At 41.9% G+C, this 9,741-nt stretch overlaps 1 pseudogene; it reads left to right on the top strand.

Moving 5' to 3' along the window:
* Positions 1-1,893: 1,893 nt before the first annotated feature.
* Positions 1,894-3,585, top strand: LOC115089413 (annotated as a pseudogene).
* The last annotated feature ends 6,156 nt before the right edge of the window (positions 3,586-9,741 follow it).

Below are 9,741 nucleotides of genomic sequence, written 5' to 3'. Positions count from 1 at the left end.
CTTCCAAAACTGAACTCCTCGTCATCACTCCTAATGATAACAACCCCCTTGTCCGCAACCCAATCTTGCCATCAACATCTCAAGTGAGAGACCTCGGGGCTATTCTGGACACCAGAATGAACTTCAAAAAATTCATTCACAACACCACAAAGGAATGCTTCTATAAGCTACATGTTCTAAAGCAGCTACGACTTCTCCTACACTTTCAAGATTACCGTTCAGTCCTCCAAGCCATACTATTTTCAAAGATCGACTACTGCAACACGCTACTGCTCGGCCTCCCCGCCTCCACAACTAAACCTCTACAGATGCTGCAAAATGCCGCAGCCAGGATCCTCACAAATTCTCGACGTAAAGACCACATCACACCAATACTAAAAAACCTACACTGGCTTCCTATCCACTATAGAATACTGTTCAAGACTCTGACCATCATACATAAAACCATCTATCATCATACCTCACTCCAACTCACAATCCCACTCGAACCCCATACTTCCAACAGGCTGATTAGATCCGCACACAAAGGAACTCTCCAGGTGCCCCCTTATAAATTCATTCACAAGTCCATCCAAAAATGAGCACTGTCCACCTCGGGACCGCAGCTGTGGAACACACTTCCCGCAGATCTTCGCCAGGAACAATGTCTGCTCTCCTTTAGAAAGAAACTGAAAACCTGGCTGTTCTCTCAAGCCTTCCCATGACAAATTCTTCCCCCAACTATTATTGAAAGGAACTGTTATGCTTGAACCACTCATTTATTTGTACATGATAATCAATGGTGTACCATTTTGTTTTACTCTTAGGAGAACTTTGTTAAACTAATTCTTCCTCTTTCAATTGTCCTGTATTGTAATCCCTGTTCATTGTAACTTTCTTTCTTCTGGTTATTAGTTTCCCTTGGTTATACTGTAAACTGGTATGATAAGACTTTGTCATGAGCATCGGTATAATTAAAAGAATTTAAATAAATAAAGTAAGTAAGTATATTTGCAGGCACGTTCTGTTATTTGTGATGAAATTCTTCCAAAGGATCCTTTCACTGTGATTTTTCTGTTGTTGCAGCCAGTTCAGAAACCAATTATGGATACTTTTAATTAATTCTATGAAGAAATGCTTGGTATGGAGAATATTTGTATGCTGAGTCTAGAGAAAATTATGAGAAGTGGGCAAGTACAGCACAGTTATTATTTACTAATTGTGAAAAACTTTATCAGATAAGTATGTTGGTATGAAGCTCAGTCATGTAGATGCCACTGTTCAAGCCTTGCTACCTTCCTTAACATATCCAACAAGGCATCTACCAGTTTCCACTAAAGGATGGTGTGCTCTCACAACACCTGAGGAAAAAATGTTTTCACTTGAAATGCTGAGGTAGATCTTAAATAAGTAAGCGCAACCGGTGCGAACAAAAGTACGCCGGATTTTATAAGATATGCGTGTAGCCGTGCGAATCTTATAAAATCCAGGGTCAGCGTGCGCAAGGCTGCGCAAAATCAGCAACCTGCGTGTGCCGAGCCACGCAGCCTGCCTCTGTTCCCTCCGCGTCCCCCCACCTTCCTCTCCCTTCCCCTATCTACCCCACCCCCAGCCCTAGCTAAATCCCCCTCCTACCTTTGTTGTGCAAGTTATGCCTGCTTGAAGCAGGCGTAACTTGCGCGCGCCGCCTCGGCATCCCCCGGCACAGGCCGCAGTGCCGGGTATAGATGTGAATCGGAACCAGAATCGGTTCGGATTTCAGTTCCGATTCACATCTCTAGTGCCGGGGGCCTCGGGACCGCCCTTCCCCGAACCATCACAACACGCCCCTCCTGCCCCTTTTACGAAGCCCCAGGACTTACGCGCGTCCTGGGGCTTTGCGCACGCCGGCGGCCTATGCAAAATAGGCGCGCAGGGCTTTTAAAATCTAGCCCATTATGTGCACATCAGTGCAGTGATATAAAATTGGATCTGATAAGTGAGAAGCAAGTAAAAAAAAAAAAAATAGAAAGTACTTTTTATCAAGGTGGAAAGATCAGTTGGAAACATTTTTTTGGTTAGCTGAAAAGAGTCACTGTGATGAAGTTATTGAGCATGAGGCATATGGAATGGTACAACAAATTTTAGCTAGAATTTTGCAGAGAAACACAGGTAAACTTCCTGTAGATACGATAAAAATAGTTCATTAGCCTGGAAGTGGAGGAAGCACTATTGCATGACAAGTTCTTTTGAAAACCAGAAAGACATTAAGATGTGCAGTTGTTATCATGTCCAGTCTTAATAGTCGGTGATCATGCAGTTATCTTTTTCTTCATATTGTCTAAATTTATCAATCAATGCCTCCCAGTCCTCCTCCTAGTGGAAGCTTCTGATGAAGAATATTTTGATGAGTTGAAACATGAATTATCAAACTACATCACAACTCACAAAATTAATAGCTCTAAGCCCTATTTCATTCTCATGAGTTGCAAATGATCAAATGAACCTGAAAAACTTTGCAAAGCTTTTCTTTTAGAAATAGTTGCACTCACAAATTGAAAGATGATGAGAAAAGGCTGGTTGAAAGTAAAGCTAAAAAAACTTAAACAGAAGTAATCACCACAATTAATAATCACATTTGCACTGAGTAAGAAATTTAATAACAGTATGTGCAGGACACTGTCGCTAATGTACTGGATGGTATTGACCACTCTTCTGTAACATGTTTGATGAGATATTGCACACTCATTTCCTAAGTACAAAATTCATACATTTCCTTGTCACACGGTGAGGATTTTCTGGGACTGGGAGAATACACAAATGATGAAAAAAACAGATTGCAACAATATAATTTCAAAAGTTATCTAACTGAACAAGCAAGATTTGTTTGTTTGTTTTTTCATTGAGTTAGAAGAAATCCATGTGGTATTTTCTGTTATGTGAATAATACATCCTCTTGTTGCAAAGGAAATTTTACATCAGCTTTTAGGAAGTTACTTTCAAAGTGACATTGCTATGGATCTTTCACAGGAAAAGGTTCTCTTTCAGCATCGTTTTGGCTGAGATAATGATCTGTTTTCACACCATTGTAAGATAAGTAAGGGAGACAATGTTGACAGCTTGTTTTCTCCACTCATTGAGCATGTTTGTGAACTTGAAAACTGTGAAAAATCTATTGTGCTTTTGAAAAAGGCCTATAAATGCTTTGAAAATGCTCTTTTTGCACAGCAGCAGGCCCGATTACATTACACTTATGAAAATTCTGAAGCTGCAAAGACTGGGCAGAAGTAGCAAAATCAAACCTGCCACATTGATTCTTTTATTTTGGATACAGAAGGGCAAGTGTACAAAAAATGGTTTAGTGTTAAAATGGATTAAAAAAATGAATTTACTACACCTCAAGAAATAATTGAATTGATAGAAATAGCCCTTAAGGCCAGGGAGTGCTTCAGAGCTGCAGAAAGAGCTGCAAAAGCAGCCCCATATAACATGAAGAACTCTGCCTATTTTGGAGACTGAGATGTTGGGTATTGTTTACTGCTGTCTTCACTTGAAATATTTTGTAAAAATGAAGAACGTGAGAACCCTGACTTAGGGGGTCATTTTCCAAGGAGTTACCGCGGGTGATAATTCCACAAATCGCGCTAATAGCCATTAACGCGATTTGCGAAGGCAAATTTTTAATTTTGTATTCAGGGGGCGGAGTAAATGTAAAGTAGGGAGGAGTTATCATGTGCCGCGAAACAGCCGCAGTGTTAGCGCGGCTCCTAACGCGGCCAATAACTACACCTCTTTCATTTGCGTTACGTTGTGCGCTAGAGGCCAGTAAAGGTTTATCGTGGTTCACGATGTTTCTGGACAGGCCTGTTTCAGTATGCTGCAGGCTGAGAGAGAGAGAGAGAGAGACTTGCTATATAGTGCCTCCTCCCTAGACAGGTATTTGTATCCCTATGGGAGGCCCACCTAGTAACTCGAGGTGGGGTTTAGGTATGAGTGTAGGGGGTTGGGGGCCACTTTGACATTCAACGTGAGACGTACGAACAGAACAGTGGTCTCTTGTGAAGATTTGCTGCCTTCGGAGTGAGGAAACTCACTCCAAGATGAGATTTGGGCAATGTTCTCTCCATCTAGCTTGGACACTCTACCTGGGCAACAACAAGCTAGGTGGAGAGAACATTGCCCAATGTTCTCTCAATCAAATCTTGTATTTTTCATTCCTAATTTTTGTATAAAACTTATCTTTTCAAAAGTATATCAATAATATTTGAAAAGCATACCTTTAAATAAAAAAAAATGTTGTAATAATTTAATGGATTATTTTCCTTTATTTGTATACGGTTTTTTTTTTGGTTTTCAAGTTAATTAAAAAAAGATTTTTAGTGTGTATTTATATATACATGTATCTTTGAAACAATATTTTTGGTGACAAAAAATACACCAGATACTTCTCGAAGAGCTGGTTAATATTTTGTTGCATTTTCATTATATTATAACTACAGCTCTTGGTTTCCTGTGGCAGATTTTCCAGAATTATGTTAAATTTGCATAAAAATTCACATTTGTCACTTTGCAAAAAAAAAAAAAAAAGTCAAATTTTTTTTTATTGCAAACCTTCCATATTGTCTTTAAACAATACATAAAAACTTGTTACTTTCCTTTATTTGAAGTCATGCCAGACCAGTCCAGATAGATGGGTTATGCCTCCTTACCAACTGATGGGAGATAGAATAAGCTTTCACACTAGTCATCCTCACCATATAGCCTGGTGCAGAAGAAGAATCTGTCACAATTTCTCTGGTTCAGTATAGACTCAATGTTTCTATCCTGTGGATCCTTCAACACTGATTTCCCCCCCCCCCCCCCCCCCCAGGCATTGTAGTCTTGTTCAATACTGCAGCTACTAATCCATCAGCCTTGGGCATACAGAATACTTCCTGTAGCAGATATAGCTTTCCCTGTCTTAAGGCAAAGTGAGCAAATGGGGGAAGGGATGCAACAATCCAGAAGGGGGGCAGAAGGGGGGCAGCACACCTAGAAGGGAGGGAGCTGTCAGAATGTAGTGATAACATTGTAAGCATGCTACAGCTTAGCCCTATCGGTGGGGCAGGGAGAGGCTCAACTTGTTTCGGTGAGCTCAGATGGGGAACTGCTTATTCTGCAGCTGTACTGAAGAGCCACTGTGTTGTTCCACAACCCAGAAAAACCTGCAATCCTCATCGGAGTTGTTGGCTGGAGGGAATAGGCGGAAAGAATGCAGTAGAGGTGGTGGGGAAGGGAGAATAAAGAAAAAAAATTTAAAAAAGTTAAATAAGCAAATCAAAATATGAAAAAAAATAAGAGATAAGCAAATTTAGAAAACAGGAAACATTAGTAAAGACAACAAAGCAAAAAATAAAAATGTTGGGCAGGGTAGGATAGTTTTTCTCAGCTCCTACAAAAACATTGGTTGTCACCTGTTGAAAATTTTCCAGCCCTTAACAGTGTGATGTGTGTACTATGGAATGTATCTGTGTTTATCTAGTGTACTTTGGTCTATGTCTCTGGGCTTGGTATGTCTATGACTGTCTTCAGTCTGGGGCTGGTGTCTGCAACAGGGCGTCCCCCATGGCTCATCACTTTCCTCCACCCTCTTTAACATCTATCTTGTACCTCTATGCCAACTCCTATCTGATCTTAACCTTAAATTCTATCTTTATGCCGACAATGTCCAGATCGTCATCCCTATTCAAAGTTCCATCTCTGATGCCCTAAAGCACTGGGAGAAATGCCTGGATGCCATCAACTCCCTCCTTACCAACCTCCACCTAGCCCTCAATGCCTCCAAGTCTGAGATCTTACTTATCTCCCCTCACGCCACCCTTCCCCTACCTTTTGCCAATGACCCCAACATTAACATCGCCACCGCCCAACCATCTGTAAGGGATCTTGGCGTCCTCCTTGATAAACATGAAGAATTACATCAACTCCATACTTAAAGAAAGTTTTTTTTTAAACTTAACGTCCTAAAAAAACTGAAACCCCTACTTTACCCCCAAGATCTTCGTACAGTGATCCAGGCTACCATTGCCACCAAACTGGACTACTGCAACGCTCTCCTCCTAGGCCTCCCCTATGCCACAATAAAACCCCTGCAAATGTTGCAAAATGCAACAGCAAGAATCATCTCAAACACACACAAATATGAACACATCACTCCGATTCTCAAAAATCTCCATTGGCTTCCCGTCCTCTCCCGTATCCACTATAAAGCCCTCACCATTGTACACAAATCCATTCACTCACACAACTCCAACTGGCTAGATATCCCTTTCACCCCCCACCACTCCTCCCGCCCGTCCAGATCTACCAATAGATGCACTCTACGTGTACCCCCTCTAAAGACAGCCCGCCTTTCCTTCGCCCGTGCCCTCTCTATTGCCGGCCCTTCCCTCTGGAATTCCATGCCCCTTACCCTGCGCCTTGAACCTTGCCTTATCAAGTTTAAAAAGAAATTGAAAACTTGGCTATTCAAACGAGCCTACCCAGAATAGTCCATGTTATCTATTGCTCCTAGCTATGCACCTATCCCATGAACCCTAACCCAGTCTACGATGCCACATGTCCTCCTTATGAGATTACAGATGTATACAAGGTTACCAGTACTGTAAATTGATGTAAATACTTGCTATTTAATGTTTTTTTTATCAGCTTGTTCACTATCCTTCCTTGCTTCACTAATGTTCCCCCCCCCCCCCCCCCCCCAAGTTACCTTCTCCTGTTATGATGTAATTTCCAATCTGTTGTTAATATGTGAACCGGTGTGATGTCCCTACTAACGCCGGTATATAAAATTTCTTAAATAAATAAATAAATGTGTGTGTGTATGTATACATGGCCTTCGACCCACACACATATGAAGGTTAATCGCGAAGCAGCCACATTTCAACTAGTGTCTCAAAGACACCATTTTGTTTCTCTTCAAGTTGCTGAAAGGAGTAAACTCACACACACAAAGGCAAAACACCCCATACCCAGACCGGACTCCCCACATGCAGACCATTAGAAAGGGAAACAGATACCCAGAAAGGCAGAGATACCATAGTTATAACTTACCTGGACACACAGTGACAGTCACCCTATCTGCAGACACTGACACCCCACAGCAAGGTAGAAGCCCAACATCCAGAGAGACACGGATAGAGAGAGAGACACAGAAAGAGATAGACACACAGAGAGACACAGATAGATATATGAAATCAGTGATCCGAATACAAATAACCTAATCCCGATAAAACATACCAACAGTAGCAAATTAAACAGCCTACTAATGATCACCTTCCTTCTAGTAATGCACAATCAGTGACAAAAAAATTTCCCATCATCACTGACCTGCTATATGACACAAAACCTAATTTTATAGCAATAATAGAATCATGGCTAAAAAAAAATCAGATCTAGTCTTAAAAAATCAGTTACCAAACAAAAACTACGAGGTCTTCTCGATCCCTAGGATAAATAAAAGAGGGGGCAGATTAATATTAACCATTGAAAAGAAATTCAAAACTACACTGCTCTCAATCACGACTCCAGCAAATCATGAAATTGCCTTTCTTGACACCAACCATTTTCAAATCTGTCTGATCTACTGCCCACCCAGTCTACTCGAACTAAACATCTCCCCACTAATAGAATTTTTTACAACACATCTAAACCCAAATAAACCTACAATAATTTTAGGTGACTTTAACCTTCACATGGACGTTCACCCCTTATCAAATACCTGCCAAACGCTAATTGACATAATGACTGCACTAGGTTTCAAACTGATCACAGATAAACCAACACACAAAGCAGGCCACCCATTAGACCTAACATTCATTAACAGTAACCTCCTAGAACATATAAAAACTGAATACACACAAATCCCATGGTCAGACCACTTCCTCATTAATTCTCAGATCAAACACACAGGCCCAATAAAGAAACAAAGCACAACCAGATGAATTCAAATACCGCCCACCCTTTACACAGATATTCTAAAAAACAAATTACATGAAGAACTAAAACACGTCAATTACACAAATAGCCACACTGCAACAACCGATTGGATAAACAGAACCACGACTTTGGGAAACGAAATAACCCCCAAAAAAAGGTCCGCATTAAAGGACCAAAACAGAAAAATCCATGGTATAACGAGCAAATCAAAGAAGTGAAACGGATCCTTAGAAAGAAAGAAAAAGAATGGAATAAAAACAAAACTGTTAATTTAACAAAATACAGAAAACTGGCTCACTACAAAAAAGTAATTTTAGAAACCAAAAAGAAATACTTCAGCTCAAAAATAGAAAAGTTTGCAAATAACGCTAGAACTCTATTTAACATAGTAAAAAACCTCACCAGCGACAATACAATCAATCATCAGAACCTACAAGAGAATCAATGTAATGAAGTAGCTCAATTCTTTAAAGATAAAATTGAAAACTTAAGAACAAAAATCCCTAACACAACCAAACAAGAGATTAAGATGCCCAAAAGGAATGTCAACACATGGTCAGAGTTTGAAGAGATATCACACATTGAAGTCGAGAACATGATAAAAAAAAAAAACTGAACCCTGCTCCTCACTCAATTGACACTATACCCATAATGGAATTAAAAAAGACTAGCCAACGTTAACTAAGATCATCAACCTTTCCCTAGATGAAGGATCAATGCCAGATATCCTGAAAGGAGCCATAATAAAGCCAATCATTAAGAAAAAGAACCTTGGCCCCCTAAAGCTGAGCAACTATAGACCAGTCTCCAACTTACCCCTAATAGCCAAACTAATTGAAAAAACAGTTCAAAAACAACTATCAAACCACTTAGAAAGTAATAACATATTATATCCTGCACAACATGGTTTCCACAAACACTACAGTACTGAGACATTATGTTACGATCCCCCCTGTTGCTGCGCTACAGGAGGTATCTTACCTTCCCTCCAGAGGCCGCTCCGAAGCCAGGGCCTCGCTTGTGCACCATCCAGGACTTGCTCCAGGGCCTGGGAGGCCTAGCTGTTCCTGAGGCCTGCCCGTGGCTTGCTTGGCTGCGTTTGGACTTCCTGGTTGGCCACGCCCTTCTCCCTAGGGGCCGGCCCGCAGCTCTCCACACCAGTTATAGGGCCAGCAAGGGGTGGTCCTGGCAAACTCCTCCCAGGGAGTTGCCTACAACCTGCAGTATAAAAGGACTCTCATTTCACTTGCTACTTGCCTTTGGATTGGTGTTACACATTGCTGTGTTCTGTCTGCTGATCCAGGTCCACCATGGTCTCGTTTGCTTTGATGGCTCCTTGTCCTGTCTCTGCCTTGATGTCTGCTCCTGATGTTTCCTGATCCAGTTCCAGTTGTTCTGCCCTACGTCTTCATCTGGCTCCTGAGCCTTCTGTCCTGTTGGGCCCTGGAGTGGCCAACAGGAGGGATTCGTCCCTGTGCTCTGGAGCTTCCCTTCCTGCCAGCCGATGGGGCTTTGGATATCATTGTTCCTGGCATCGGAGTTCCTTCTCGCCTGGACCTTTCCTGCGCTCTTCCGCTCTCAGCGTGGTCCGTGACCAGCTTTCCTGGGCTGAGTAGGGCGCGTATGGGACAGGGTGGTCCGCGACTCAGTCCCGCGGGTGGGCTGAGTAGGGCGCCCTGAGGGACAGTGCCCATGTCTCTGTACCAGCCCTTGCCTCTGATGTCTCTGTACCAGCCCTTGCTTCTGATGTCTCTGCACCAGCCCTTGCCTCTGATGTCTCTGCACCAGCCCTTGCCTCTGATGTCT

The sequence above is a fragment of the Rhinatrema bivittatum genome, chromosome 4 (genome assembly GCF_901001135.1).
Source record: "Rhinatrema bivittatum chromosome 4, aRhiBiv1.1, whole genome shotgun sequence".
NCBI lineage: Eukaryota > Metazoa > Chordata > Amphibia > Gymnophiona > Rhinatrematidae > Rhinatrema > Rhinatrema bivittatum.
Note: the sequence above shows the minus strand (reverse complement) of the source record. Positions and strands in the feature narration are given on the sequence as shown.